The sequence below is a fragment of the Triticum aestivum genome, chromosome 4A (assembly GCF_018294505.1).
Source record: "Triticum aestivum cultivar Chinese Spring chromosome 4A, IWGSC CS RefSeq v2.1, whole genome shotgun sequence".
In the NCBI taxonomy this organism is placed as follows: domain Eukaryota; kingdom Viridiplantae; phylum Streptophyta; class Magnoliopsida; order Poales; family Poaceae; genus Triticum; species Triticum aestivum.
The window spans coordinates 438,810,641-438,826,777 of NC_057803.1; positions in this window are offsets into that span (position 1 = coordinate 438,810,641).

Below are 16,137 nucleotides of genomic sequence, written 5' to 3' on the forward strand. Positions count from 1 at the left end.
CCCAAGAGGCCCATGCGCAAGGAAACTTGGAGAGGGAAGAGTCCTAAAGGGGGAAGGCACCTCCGAGGTGCCTTGGGGAGGATGGACTCCTCCCCATCCTTAGCCGCACCCCTTTCTTGGAGTAGGGGGCAAGGCTGCGCCTCCCCCCTCTCCCCTGCCCCTATATATAGTGGAGGGAAGGGAGGGCATCCATACCTGAGCCCTTGGCGCCTCCCTCCCTCCCGTGACACCTCCTCCTCTCCCGTAGGTGCTTGGCGAAGCCCTGCAGGATTGCCACGCTCCTCCATCACCACCACGCCGTTGTGCTGCTGCTGGATGGAGTCTTCCTCAACCTCTCCCTCTCTCCTTGCTGGATCAAGGCGTGGGAGACGTCACCGGGCTGTACGTGTGTTGAACGCGGAGGTGCCGTCCGTTCGGCACTTGATCATCGGTGATCTGAATCACGACGAGTACGACTCCATCAACCCCGTTCACTTGAACGCTTCCGCTTAGCGATCTACAAGGGTATGTAGATGCACTCCCCTTTCTACTCGTTGCTGGTCTCTCCATAGATAGATCTTGGTGATTCGTAGGAAAATTTTGAATTTCTGCTACGTTCCCCAACAGTGGCATCATGAGCTAGGTCTATTGCGTAGATTCTTTGCACGAGTAGAACACAAAGTAGTTGTGGGCGTTGATGTTGTTCAATATGCTTACCGTTACTAGTCCAATCTTGTTTCGACGGTATTGTGGGATGAAGCGGCCCGGACCGACCTTACACGTACTCTTACGTGAGACAGGTTCCACCGATTGACATGCACTTGGTGCATAAGGTGGCTAGCGGGTGCCAGTCTCTCCCACTTTAGTCGGAACGGATTCGATGAAAAGGGTCCTTATGAAGGGTAAATAGCAATTGGCATATCACGTTGTGGTCTTGCGTAGGTAAGAAACGTTCTTGCTAGAAACTCATAGCAGCCACGTAAAACATGCAACAACAATTAGAGGACGTCTAACTTGTTTTTGCAGGGTATGCTATGTGATGTGATATGACCAAAGGATGTGATGAATGAATATATGTGATGTATGAGATTGATCATGTTCTTGTAATAGGATTCACGACTTGCATGTCGATGAGTATGACAACCGGCAGGAGCCATAGGAGTTGTCTTTATTTTTTGTATGACCTGCGTGTCATTGAAGAACGCCATGTAAACTACTTTACTTTATTGCTAAACGCGTTAGTCATAGAAGTAGAAGTAGTCGTTGGCGTGACAACTTCATGGAGACACGATGATGGAGATCATGATGATGGAGATCATGGTGTCATGCCGGTGACAAGATGATCATGGAGCCCCGAAGATGAAGATCAAAGGAGCTATATGATATTGGCCATATCATGTCACTACTCTATTTGATTGCATGTGATGTTTATCATGTTTATGCATCTTGTTTACTTAGAACGACGGTAGTAAATAAGATGATCCCTTACAAAATTCAAGAAGTGTTCTCCCCTAACTGTGCACCGTTGCTACAGTTCGTCGCTTCTAAGCACCACGTGATGATCGGGTGTGATGGATTCTTACGTTCACATACAACGGGTGTAAGATAGTTTTACACAGCGAAAACACTTAGGGTTAACTTGACGAGCCTAGCATGTGCAGACATGGCCTCGGAACACGGAGACCGAAAGGTCGAGCATGAGTCGTATAGTAGATACGATCAACATGAAGATGTTCACCGACGTTAACTAGTCCGTCTCACGTGATGATCGGACATGGCCTAGTTGACTCGGATCATGTGATCACTTAGATGACCAGAGGGATGTCTATCTGAGTGGGAGTTCATAAGATGAACTTAATTATCCTGAACATAGTCAAAAGACCTTTTGCAAATTATGTCGTAGTTCACGCTATAGTTCTACTGTTTTAGATATGTTCCTAGAGAAAATATAGTTGAAAGTTGACAGTAGCGATTATGCGGACAGTAGAAAGCTTATGTCCTTAATGCACCGCTCAGTGTGCTGAACCCCAACGTCGTTTGTCGATGTTGCGAACATCGGACATACACGTTTTGATAACTACGTGATAGTTCAATTAAATGGTTTAAGTGGAGGCACCAAAGACGTTTTCGAAACGTCGCGGAACATATGAGATGTTTCGAGGGCTGAAATTGGGATTTCAGGCTCGTGCCCACGTCAAGAGGTATAAGACCTCCGACGATTTTCTTAGCCTGCAAACTAAGGGAGAAAAGCTCAATTGTTGAGCTTGTGCTCAGATTGTCTGAGCACAACAATCACTTGAATCGAGTGGGAGTTGATCTTCCAGATGAGATAGTGATGTTTCCCCAAAGTCATTGCCACCAAGCTGCTAGAGCTTCGTGATGAACTATAACATATCAGGGATAGATATGATGATCCTTGAGGTATTCGTGATGTTTGACACCGCGAAAGTAGAAATCAAGAAGGAGCATCAATTGTTGATGGTTGGTGAAACCACTAGTTTCAAGAAGGGCAAGGGCAAGAAGGGATACTTCATGAAACGGCAAATCAGCTGCTGCTCAAATGAAGAAACCCGGGGTTGAACCCAAACCCGAGACTAAGTGCTTCTGTAATAAGGGGAATAACCACTGGAGCAAGATTACCCTAGATACTTGGTAGATGAGAAGGCTGGCAAGGTCGATATACATTATGTTAATGTGTACTTTACTAGTACTCCTAGTAGCACCAGGGTATTAGATACCGGTTCGGTTGCTAAGTGTTAGTAACTCGAAATAAAAGCTACGGAATAAAACGGAGACTAGCTAAAGGTGAGCTGACGATACGTGTTGGAAGTGTTTCCAAGTTTGATGTGATCAAACATCGCACGCTCCCTCTACCATCAAGATTAGTATTAAACCTGAATAAGTGCTCTTGCACCTAAAGGAATGGTTTATTGAATCTCGATCGTAGTGATACACATTTTCATGCCAAAAGATATAAGATAGTAATGATAGTACCACTTACTTGTGGCACTGCCATGTAAGTCATAATGGTATAAAACGCATGAAGAAGCTCCATGTTGATGGATCTTTGGACTCACTCGTTTTGAAAAGTTTGAGACATGCGAACCATGTCTATTGGTATATATGCATGAAGAAACTCCATGCAAATGGACTGTTTGAACTCACTTGATTTTGAATCACTTGAGATATGCAAATCATACCACATAGGCAAGATGACTGAAAAGCCTCGGTTTCAGTAAAATGGAACAAGATAGCAACTTGTTGGAAACAACACATTTTTGATGTGTGCAGTCGAATGAGTGCTGAGGCATGCAGTGAATATCGTTATGTTCTTACTTCACAGATGATTTGAGTAGATGTTGAGAATATTTACTTGATGAAACACAAGTCTGAATTATTGAATGGTTCAAGTAATTTCAGAGTGAAGTAGAAGATCATTGTGACAAGAGGATAAAATGTCTATGATATGATCATAGAGATGAATATCTGAGTTACGAGTTTTGGCACACAATTAAGACATTGTGGAAAATGTTTCACAATTAATACCGCCTGGAACACCATAGTATGATGGTGTGTCCGAACATCATAGTTGCACCCTATTGGATATGGTGCGTACCATGATATCTCTTATCGAATTACCACTATCATTCATGGGTTAGGCATTAGAGACAACCACATTCACTTTAAATAGGGCACCACGTAATTCCGTTGAGATGACACCGTATGAATTATGGTTTAGAGAAACCTAAGTTGTCGTTTCTTAAAAGTTTGGGGCTGCGACGCTTATATGAAAAAGTTTCAGGTTGATAAGCTCGAACCCAAAGCGGATAAAATGCATCTTCATAGGAAACCCAAAATAGTTGGGTATACCTCCTAATTCAGATCCGAAAGCAATATGGATTGTTTCTAGAATCGGGTCCTTTCTCGAGGAAAAGGTTTCTCTCGAAAGAATTGAGTGGGAGGATGGTGGAGACTTGATGAGGTTATTGAACCGTCACTTCAACTAGTGTGTAGCAGGGCATAGGAAGTTGTTCCTGTGGCACCTACACCAATTGAAGTGGAAAACTTATGATAGTGATCATGAAGTTTCGGATCAAGTCACTACCGAACCTCGTAGGACGACAAGGACGCGTACTGCTTCAGAGTGGTACGGTGATCCTGTCTTAAAGGTCATGTTGCTAGACAACAATGAACCTACGAGCTATGGAGAAGCGATGGTGGGCCCGGATTCCGATAAATGGCTTGAGGCCATAAAATCCGAGAACGGATCCATGGACTTTGGTGGACTTGCCCGATGATCGGCAAGCCATTAAGATAAATGGATCTTTAAGAAGAAGACGGACGTGGATGGTAATGTCACTGTCGATGAGGCTCGACTTGTGGCGAAGAGTTTTTCACAAGTTCAAGGAGTTGACTACGATGAGATTTTCTCATCCGTAGCGATGCTTAAGTCCGTCGGAATCATGTTAGCATTAGCTGCATTTATGAAATCTGGCTGACGGATGTCAAAACGAGTTTCCTTACCAGTTTTTCGTAAGGAAAGGTTGTATGTAATACAATCAGAAAGTTTTTGTCGATCCTAAGGATGCTAAAAGGTATGCTAGATCCAGCGATCCTTTTAAGGACTGGAGTAAGCATCTCGGAGTTGGAATGTACGCTTTGATGAGATGATCAAAGATTTTGGATTTATACAAAGTTTATAAGAAACTTGTATTTCCAAAGAAGTGAGTGGGAGCACTATAGAATTTCTGATGAGTATATGTTGTTGACATATTGATGATCAGAAATGATGTAGAATTTCTGGAAAGCATATAGGGTTATTTGAAATGTGTTTTTCAATAGAAAACCTGGATTAAGCTACTTGAGCATTGAGCATCAAGATCTATAAGGATAGATCAAAACGCTTAATGGTACTTTCAAATGAGCACATACCTTGACATGATCTTGAAGGTGTTCAAGATGGACCAGTCAAAGAAGGAGTTCTTGCCTGAGTTGTAAGGTACGAAGTTAAGACTTAAAGCTCGACCACGGCAGAATAGAGAGAAAGGACGAAGGTCGTCCCCTATGCTTAAGACGTAGGCTCTTCAGTATGCTATGCTGTGTACCGCACCTGAAGTGTGCCTTGCCATGAGTCAGTCAAGGGGTACAAGAGTGATCCAAGAATGGCTCACAGGACAGCGGTCAAAGTTATCCTTAGTAACTAGTGGACTAAGGAATTTTTCTCAATTATGGAGGTGGTAAAAGAGTTCGTCGTAAAAGGTTACGACGATGCAAGCTTGACACCCATCCGGATAGCTCTGAGTAGAGAGACCGGATACATATAATGGAGCAATAATTTAGAATAGCTCCAAGTAGAACAGTTGTTTGGAATAGCTCCAAATAGAGCGTGGTAGCTGCATCTAGGAGATGACATAGAGATTTGTAAAGCACACACGGATCTGAAAGGTTCAGACCTGTTGACTAAAACCTCTCTCACAAGCAACATGATCAAACATAAAACTCATTGAGTGTTAATCACATAGTGATGTGAACTAGACTACTGACTCTAGTAAACTCTTGGGTATTAGTCACATGGCGATGTGACCTGTGAGTGTTAATCACATGGCGATGTGAACTAGATTATTGACTCTAGTGCAAGTGGGAGACTGTTGGAAATATGCCCTAGAGGCAATAATAAAAGTATTATTATTATATTTCCTTGTTCATGATAATTGTCTTTTATTCATGCTATAACTGTATTATCCGGAAATCGTAATACAAGTGTGAATACATAGACCACAATATGTCCCTAGTGAGCCTCTAGTTGACTAGCTCGTTGTGATCAACAGATAGTCATGGTTTCCTGGCTATGGACATTGGATGTCGTTGATAACGGGATCACATCATTAGGAGAATGATGTGATGGACAAGACCCAATCCTAAGCCTAGCACAAAGATCGTGTAGTTCGTATGCTAAAGCTTTTCTAATGTCAAGTATCTTTTCCTTAGACCATGAGATTGTGCAACTCCCGGATACCGTAGGAATGCTTTGGGTGTACCAAACGTCACAACGTAACTGGGTGGCTATAAAGGTGCATTACAGGTATCTCCGAAAGTGTCTGTTGGGTTGGCACGAATCGAGACTGGGATTTGTCACTCCGTGTAAACGGAGAGGTATCTCTGGGCCCACTCGGTAGGACATCATCATATGCGCAATGTGACCAAGGAGTTGATCACGGGATGATGTGTTACGGAACGAGTAAAGAGACTTGCCGGTAACGAGATTGAACAAGGTATTGGATACCGACGATCGAATCTCGGGCAAGTAACATACCGATAGACAAAGGGAATTGAATACGGGATCGATTGAGTCCTTGACATCGTGGTTCATCCGATGAGATCATCGTGGAACATGTCGGAGCCAACATGGGTATCCAGATCCCGCTGTTGGTTATTGACCGGAGAACGTCTCGGTCATGTCTGCATGTCTCCCGAACCCGTAGGGTCTACACACTTAAGGTTCGATGACGCTAGGGTTATAAAGGAAGCTTGTATGTGGTTACCGAATGTTGTTCGGAGTCCCGGATGAGATCCCGGACGTCACGAGGAGTTCCGGAATGGTCCGGAGGTAAAGATTTATATATAGGAAGTCCTGTTTCGGCCATCGGGACAAGTTTCGGGGTCATCGGTATTGTACCGGGACCACCGGAAGGGTCCCGGGGGCCCACCGGGTGGGGCCACCTGCCCCGGGGGGCCACATGGGCTGTAGGGGGTGCGCCTTGGCCTACATGGGCCAAGGGCACCAGCCCCAAGAGGCCCATGCGCAAGGAAACTTGGAGAGGGAAGAGTCCTAAAGGGGGAAGGCACCTCCGAGGTGCCTTGGGGAGGATGGACTCCTCCCCATCCTTAGCCGCACCCCTTTCTTGGAGTAGGGGGCAAGGCTGCGCCTCCCCCCTCTCCCCTGCCCCTATATATAGTGGAGGGAAGGGAGGGCATCCATACCTGAGCCCTTGGCGCCTCCCTCCCTCCCGTGACACCTCCTCCTCTCCCGTAGGTGCTTGGCGAAGCCCTGCAGGATTGCCACGCTCCTCCATCACCACCACGCCGTTGTGCTGCTGCTGGATGGAGTCTTCCTCAACCTCTCCCTCTCTCCTTGCTGGATCAAGGCGTGGGAGACGTCACCGGGCTGTACGTGTGTTGAACGCGGAGGTGCCGTCCGTTCGGCACTTGATCATCGGTGATCTGAATCACGACGAGTACGACTCCATCAACCCCGTTCACTTGAACGCTTCCGCTTAGCGATCTACAAGGGTATGTAGATGCACTCCCCTTTCTACTCGTTGCTGGTCTCTCCATAGATAGATCTTGGTGATTCGTAGGAAAATTTTGAATTTCTGCTACGTTCCCCAACAGTTAAACCCTGATGTCGACGCTGCATTGCGAGAGTTCCTACGAGAGAACTGAGACATTTTCGCCTGGCACCCTTCAGACATGCCAGGAATCCCACGCAGGCTGGCCGAGCACAGCTTAAATATCCAAACATGATTTAAATCTGTCAAACAGACTCTTCGACATTTTTCCGAACCTAAGGGACAGGCCATGGGAGAGGAGCTAGCAAAGCTATTGGAGGCCGGATTCATCAGAGATATAAAACATTTGGACTGGCTAGCAAACCTGGTGATGGTACCAAAGAAGGACAAATCCTGGCGCCTGTGTGTTGATTTTAAAGACCTTAACAAGGCTTGCCCAAAGGATCCCTTCCCCCTCCCCCGCATCAATCAAATTATCGATGCTACCGCAGGGCACGATTCGTTGTGTTTCCTCGACGCATATTCTGGCTACCATCAAATCAAGATGGCAGAACCAGACCAAGCCGCAATGGCATTTATCACACCGTACGGGCCATTCTGCTTCAACACGATGACCTTCGGGCTCAAAAACGCCGGTGCAACATACCAGCGCATGATTCAGACATGTCTGGCAAGCCAGATCGGCAAAACAGTGGAGGCATATGTAGATGATCTGGTCGTCAAAACAAGACATGTTGAATCTCTAGTAGACGACTTGAGGCTCACATTTGATAACCTCCGAACATATGACATCAAGCTCAACCCGGAAAAATGTGTTTTCGGCATTCCAGCCGGAAAGCTCTTGGGCTTCATTGTATCCGGTAGAGGAATTGAAGCAAATCCAGCCAAGATCCGAGCTCTGTCGCAACTGGATATCCCAAAGGACCTCAAACAAATACAAAAGTTAACCGGATGCGTGGCGGCTCTAAGTCGCTTTATCTCCCGCTTGGGAGAAAAGGCCTTACCCCTTTACCGCCTCCTTCGGCGCACCAAACACTTCAAATGGACGGATGCAGCCACGGCCGGACTCGATGAAATAAAAGCCATACTGGCAACAAACCCAGTCCTAGCCACACCAAACATTGGCGAACCAATGCTATTATACATTGCAGCAACACATCAGGTTGTAAGCGCAGTGCTCGTCGTCGAACGAGAAGCGGACGGACACAAATTCCCCCTTCAAAAGCCGGTCTATTATGTGTCCACTGTCCTCACTCCCTGCAAATCACGGTACCCGCATTATCAAAAGATTGCGTACGCGGTATTCATGGCATCCCGGAAGCTACGACACTACTTTCAAGAGTGTTCAATAACAGTAGCCTCGGAAGTACCACTTAACGATATTATAAACAACCGTGACGCAACGGGACGGATTGCAAAATGGGCCATTGAGCTCCTCCCGTTCGACATAACTTATAAGCCACGACGAGCCATCAAGTCACAAGTATTGGCCGACTTCGTCCCAGAATGGACGGAGGCCGAACTCCCTAAAGAGTACGGCACATATTCAAATTGGATCATGCATTTCGATGGCTCCAAGATGTTGGCCGGACTGGGGGCTGGCATCGTTTTGACGTCCCCCACATGAAACATAGTTCAATACGTACTACAGATTATGTACACGGACTCCAATAATGCAGCCGAATATGAGGCCCTTTTACATGGTCTCCGGGTGGCAGTATCCATGGGCATCCAACGCCTAGAGGTGCGCGGGGACTCGAACCTCGCAGTATCCCAAATAAATGGAGACTTCGATGCCAAGGATCCAAAAATGGCAGCTTACCGCAACTCCGTCCTAAAAATGTCAGCTCAGTTCGAGGGGCTCGAATTTCACCATATAGCCCGGGAAAATAATCAGGCGACAGATGTCCTGGCACGCATCGGCGCAAAACGCGATGTGGCCCCCCAACATCTTCTTGGAAAGGCTGTTCAAGCCATCCGTAGCATGGGAAGGGGAGCCGAACAACAACAGCCTGGACCCAACCGCACTGCCCGACACCAAACATTCTGACACAATCGGAGGCTCTGCCAATGAGATAACACCTTCAGCCCACGTAATAATGGCCGTCATCACCCCGTGGACAGAACCATTCCTCGCCTACCTTACTAGGCAGGAACTCCCAGAGGACCAAAATGAGGCACGCTGCATAGTGCGGTGATCCAAAGCCTACAGAGTCCACGAGGGAGAGCTTTATAAGAAAAGCACTACCAGAGTCCTTCAAAGGTGCATCTCCGAAGAGGAGGGGCGGAACCTCCTGGCTGAAATTCATGCCGGACTCGGTAGTCATCACGCTACAGCCCGGTCCCTTGTAAGCAAGGCCTTCCGTACAGGCTTTTATTGACCGACGGCCTGGGCAGACGCTCAGGACTTAGTCCAACGATGCACCGGTTGCCAGCTCTTTGCAAACCAAAGCCATATGCCACCCATCGCCCTCTAGACTATCCCCATTACTTGTCCCTTCACGGTCTAGGGGCTTGACATGGTTGGACCCCTTAAAGGCGGAACCCACAAGCAAAAATACTTACTGGTCATGGTGGATAAGTTCACCAAATGGATAGAAGCCAAGCCTGTTAAGACGGCCGAATCCGGACCGGTGATAGACTTCATATCCGGGGTTGTACACTGTTACGCCGTCCCCCACAGCATCATCACTGATAAAGGCATGAACTTCATGGCCGACGAGGTAAAACTCTGGTGCAAAAACATGGGCATCAAGCTCGATTATGCTTCCGTCTATCACCCACAAACTAACGGCCAGGTCGAACATGCAAATGGTCTTATCATGAGCGGCATCAAACCCAGACTAGTGCGGTCCCTCAAGGAATCTAACACGCACTGGGTAGAGGAGCTCGACTCCGTACTCTGCGGGCTGCGGACCACGCTGAATCGCACCATCGGATACACACCATTCTTTATGGTGTACGGCGCAGAGGCAGTTTTGCCTTGCGACATAATTCATGACTCACCTCGAGTGCGCATGTACGAAGAAAGAGAAGCCGAGCTCGATCGGCAGGATAGCTTGGACGCATTGGAGGAGGAGCGTGACGTGGCAAAAGCCCGTTCCGCATTCTATCAACAGCAGGCTCGACGATACCAAAGCAGAGAAGTACGGGCCAAAAATTACAACGTTGGTGAATTAGTTCTACGACTACCGGACAAGAAAAAGGACAAACTCAAGCCCAAGTGGGAAGGTCCCTTCATAATTGACCAAGTCCTGACTGGTGGAGCGTACCGCCTGCGGGATGCATCGGATAACCGACTCGAGCCAAACCCATGGAATGCAGCCCGTCTCCGAAGATTCTATGCCTAGCGCCAGACTCTGTGTTCGTCTCCTTCCTCTGTCCATTTTTTATATACTTTCTGTCTTACATTTCTCTCTCTCTCTCTCTCTCTCTCTCTCTCTCTCTTATAGACTTTAAAGGCTCATAAAGTGACGTGCTATCCGCGCTCATTAAACCAGGGGGCTTCTTTAAACAGAAGCTTATTCATACGGGCTTCATGCCCAACACATGTGTCACACTTCCGCATGTACCTTTTATTCACCATTATATGTATCGATATGACTTAAGTTTTGGCCAAGATGGGTTGCCTGGCTCCTGTGCTTACCCCTACGTTCCCGATTGTTCGGCTAGGTGGTAAAGGGAGCACCTCTGTGATTGTTACTGCCGGGTCAGCCGGACGTGTAACAGACTGGGTGAAGCCGAAAGCTAGCGTTCTTAAGGAAATATTCGGTCGGTGATTTAAAGATGATCTTTTTTATATTTTTATCTATACGCCCCCAGATGTTTTTCCTGCGTTTCTTTTCGCAGCATGGACATGCACCTTAGGGCATGCCTCCCAGGGAAAGGAACCCCTAACGAAACTATTCTCCCTGGAAGATGTTTCTTACTAGCCATGTAATATAACATACCTAGTCGGGCACTTGTCTGTTCATGCCCTAATGACCCCTACGCCTGGTCTCCATGCATTCCCCGGTTCCTATATAACCGTATGGGAATTCGGACACACTCCGGACCGTCAGGTCTCGAGGCTGAAGCGAAAAGGTCGGCCATGACAAATGATCTACAATCCGGCTAGAAGGCATTATAAATGTCAATTAAATTACATAGTCATTCTGACTGGTTGTATTCCTCTTCAATACCATCTAACAGGCTGTCTAATTTACAGTCCTGCTGGGAATACTTTGCGGCCAACTCTACTTGGCCGTATACTAAGCTTACAGGGTTCTCCTTCCCATCGGGCCCTACATGACCGACCTCGGCCATGTGGTTGGGGTCAGCCTTTGCGTACCGCGTCTTCACCATGGCCCAGGCCTCCCTAGCGCCTTGACGGAAGGCTGATATCTTCCACAATCGGAAGCGCCGCCGTGCTCCCTTTAGCTTCTCCGCAAGCTCTCCAAGACCTTCGGGCATGGAGACGGATGGCCACAGGGCCTGGGCGACGCCTCACATCGCCTGCCGAACTCGATCAAGCAGTTGCGAGAGCTCGGGAAGAAGGTCACCCGTAGAACCGGGCATCTCCTCTGCAGGACGATCTGTTAGCACACCTACAGACATTGCTCTGTTAGTCGACTTCCCCGCCGAACTTTCTTTCAAAAGGTTCGTTCAAGCACTTACTAAATATGCCGCGCCGAAGCCGCTGATTCTCCTTCACGGAGTCTGACAGCTGGGCACGAACATCTTTCAGCTCGACGCCCAGCTTGGTGTTGGCATCTTGGAGATGGTTCTTCTCCCCCATCACCTTTATCAGCACCCTCTCACCAGCCTTTAGCTGGCGTAGGAGGTGTTGCCTTTCCAGATTCAATCTGGTGCCATCTGCAATTTCATTTGTTAGATTCGCACCAAAGCCGTGCTTCGCAAAATACTTATCTTTCGAAGTGTATATTACCAGAGGGGTTCTCCTTAGGCTCCCCTGCCGCGGCTAGTGCGGCCTCAAGTTGGGCTTTGCACTCTTCCAGCTCCTTGGACAGTAGGGAATTCTTTTCCGTAAGAACCTACATCACAAATGATCCATAAATCAGTTATTCTAACTGTTTCAAGTCTCGGGGGCTACTGGTATATACATATAATTACCAGAATTTTCTTACTCGTATGTCTTTTACATACTGCTCCGTGGCTCTGGCTAGACCATTTTGAGCGGCACGGAGATACGCATCTCCCAAGTTGAAGGCATCTAACGCCCCTTGGTAGAAACAAACGCCGCGAAGAACTGTCTGGCGACGCATGTGGTTCATGGCACTCTCCACCTCAGAGTTGGTGGCAGACAACCCGTCCACATCCTCCGTCGGAGGAGCGTTTGGCACACGCCTTGCGTTCGCCTCCACCTCCTGACCAGGCTTTGGAGCCTGGCTGGTGGAGGCGCGATTGGCAGCCTCTCCAGATGTAGTCCGGCGAGGTCTCTTTGTCCTGAAAAGAGCGCGAGTGTCAATATGCCTCTAAGGTATAACACCTGGGATAAGGGGGCGCGCCATACCTTTGCGCTGACGCCTCGGTCCGGACTGCACTTCTTTTCTGCCCGTGGGGCCCTACGGCCCCTCGTTGGCTTGTCGCCGCAGGTTCGGCCTTCCCCTTAAATACCTCCCCTACAAAGTTCGGTTGCAATCAGGAAACTGAACACGAGTGGGCGGACACCTATTCGGGGTACTAGGACTTTGATCTCAGGTACCTGGAGGGTCAGTATTAGCCTTGGGTAATCGGCCGTAATGGCCACCAAGGCGTTGTCCTTGCTTAGTTGATGGAACACTCCATCAATCAGCTCCACAGATATGTCCGGATCCTCTTGGGAGGCCGGGTCAAGGGACTGTCCGGGGTCCTCGGGTTGTGGAGGAGGGCTGCTTATTTCCTTAACAGCCCGGCGCAGTTCCTACGTTGAAGTCGTCAGACTGAATATTTAACAATGGGAATACAAAACGGATGGACAAGTAAATACGGCCGCTTACCTAGCTTGGGGGATTGTGCATGGAGAATCCACCCTGAGGGTTGACGCGGAGAAATTCCTCCTCTTCTCCCTTATATAAAGTGGACAAGATCTTTAGTAGAGCGGCAGCTGAATCTGGCCCCTTACGGCCGTAGCGGGTGGCGTCGTCCTCCCCGTTGAAGTCCCACATGGGGTGGCTTCTATACTAAAGCGGTTGCACCCCCCGCATAATGCATTCAGCCATAACCCCGATCATGGTTAGTCTGGAATGGGCTAACAATCTTATTCGGCCCATCAGGTAAATGATGTCCCTGTCACCTCCCCTCTGAGGGCTCCATGGGTGCCAGCTTAGGCGCTTCTTTAAGGGAGCACAGTTGAATTCAGGGAGGCCGATCCGGACAGGATCCGGCAGTGGGACGTCTTCTATATAAAACCACTCCGAGGGCCAGTCTTCGGACGCCTTCTTTGGGGTTCCGGACAGATATCCGGTCCCGGCGATGCGCCACACTTCGGCTCCGCCCACTTGATACATTGACCCCTTATTGGAATGGGGCACGAGGCAAAATAGGTCCTTCCATAGTCCAAAATGAGCTTCGACACCCAAGAACAGCTCGCAGAGGGCTACAAAGCCCGCGATATGCAGTACTGAGGCAGGCATGAGATTATGTAGCTGGAGGCCGTAGAACTCCAGCAACCCCCAGAGAAATGGATGGATTGGAAATCCGAGCCCACTTATTAAGTAAGGCACGAGGCACACCCGCTCTCCTTTGGAGGGATTAGGGGCATTCTCTGCTTGCTCTCCGCCGTTGTAGACGGCAAGACCGACTCGAACCTGGACCATATAGGCCGGGGGGAGAAATCCCTTGGTCTGGAGTGTCACTAGCTCGCTATGCAGGATGGAACATCTCTCCCAATATCCAGGCGTAGGGCTGGAAGGGCGAGGGGAGGAGTTGCGACGGCTGGCCATGGTGGAATGGACCTTTGTCGGATGCGCTCTGATGAACACTCGCGGAGGGAAGATGGTGTGGATTGGATCTAAATCCTCGTCCCCTTAAATAGGGCAGCTCATTTACGCGGCTAGAGGTGTGAATGTAAAAACACTCAGACTTTTCATATTCGTTTGACACGTGGGGAGCAGCCATTATTGGGCGTAGAAGCCAAGGAGCGCAACACCTACAAGAAACTGAACTTTATTCAAACAGGTACATGAAATTTGGAGGAGAACCCGCCTTGCAATGCTGAAGACAATCTGTGCGCCGGACTCATCGTCATTGAAGCATGGTTCGGGGGCTACTGAGGGAGTCCGGGATTAGGGGGTGTTCGGATAGCCAGACTATACCTTCAGCCGGACTCCTGGACTATGAAGATACAAGATTGAAGACTCCGTCCCGTGTCCGGAAAGGACTTTCCTTGGCGTGGAAGGCAAGCTTGGTGATACGGATATGAAGATCTCCTACCATTATAACCGACTTTGTGTAACCCTAACCCTCTCCGGTGTCTATATAAACCAGAGGGTTTTAGTCCGTAGGACAACGTACACATCAATAATCATACCATAGGCTAGCTTCTAGGGTTTAGCCTCCTCGATCTCGTGGTAGATCTACTCTTGTACTACCCATATCATCAATATTAATCAAGCAGGACGTAGGGTTTTACCTCCATCGAGAGGGCTCGAACCTGGGTAAAACTTTGTGTCCCTTGTCTCCTGTTACCATCCGGCCTAGACGCATAGTTCGGGACCCCCTACCCGAGATCCGCCGGTTTTGACACCGACACCGTGCATGCACAAAAAGTATCCCAAATATTTTTCAAATAAATATGATAAAAAACTAGACAGAAAAATAAAGATGACAGAAAATGTTTCAAGTTAAAATCATCTTTTGTTTAAAAGTTATAAGAGTTTTAGTCCAAGGACCTTTCTGTAATGAAACAGAAAGTTTCCAGGGTCCACTTTATAAAAACAGAAAACGTTTCAGTCTAGAATATGTCAGTCCAGGGGGAAGACGTATTTTTCCCGAAGGCGTTTTCAGAAAACGTTTCAAAAAAGAGAAAAAGCTGACGGGGAGGTCCCACCCATCGGGTTTGAAAAGTAAAACAGAGTGCTGGCGCCCGAGGGCCGCGGTGGTCACCGGCGGCGATCCACGGCGAGGCAAGGGGATCAGAAGGTACCAACGTGTTCACCGTGTTCTTCCGCACCTGTGGGTGGTGTAGTTGAGCGTCGGCGAGCACCACGTCGACGGCGGCCTCAACTCCGGCGGATGGTGGTTCAGGCGTTGGTGGATCTCGCCGGGGAGAGCTGCAAAGGTCGAATTGAGGCTCGGGTTAGGGTACTGGGTGCACTAGAGGGTTGCTAACGCGGTTTGGGAGGCGGGGATGGCCTCACTTGAGTGAATCAAGCCGGAGCCCGAGGCGGATCGGGGCAGCCAGAGTCGGGGAAGGTGACCTCCTCGGGGTCCTCCTAGTGGCTAGGCGGGGCTGTGGTGAGGTGGAGGTGTGGCGTTGGGTCGAGAACGAGCTCGGGGGCTCCTTTTATAGCCGATCCGAGGCGGTGGCCGAGAACGGGATAACGCCGGCGATGATTACGGCGGGGCAGAGGTAAGTCAGGTAGTTTAGGGAGGTAGGCATCACCGCGATGGTCCACTGGTTCCGTTCAAGTGCTAAGCTTGGCCTGCCTTGGGTGGTACTCCACGTTCTCGATGGAACGGCTCACGGGACTCGTCGGCGGAAGAGAGCACGCTCTGTGCTGCTCAGGCCACGATGACGGTGCCGCAGCGTGCATAGGCAAGCGGACAGCCACGCGGAGGCCACGGGTGGCTTGGGCGGTGATGGACGACGCCGAAAGGTGGTGCTGATCCCTGCTGGCCGCCACGGGTGGCTCTGCCACTGCAGAAGCTGCCGGTGTCGGCGAGACAC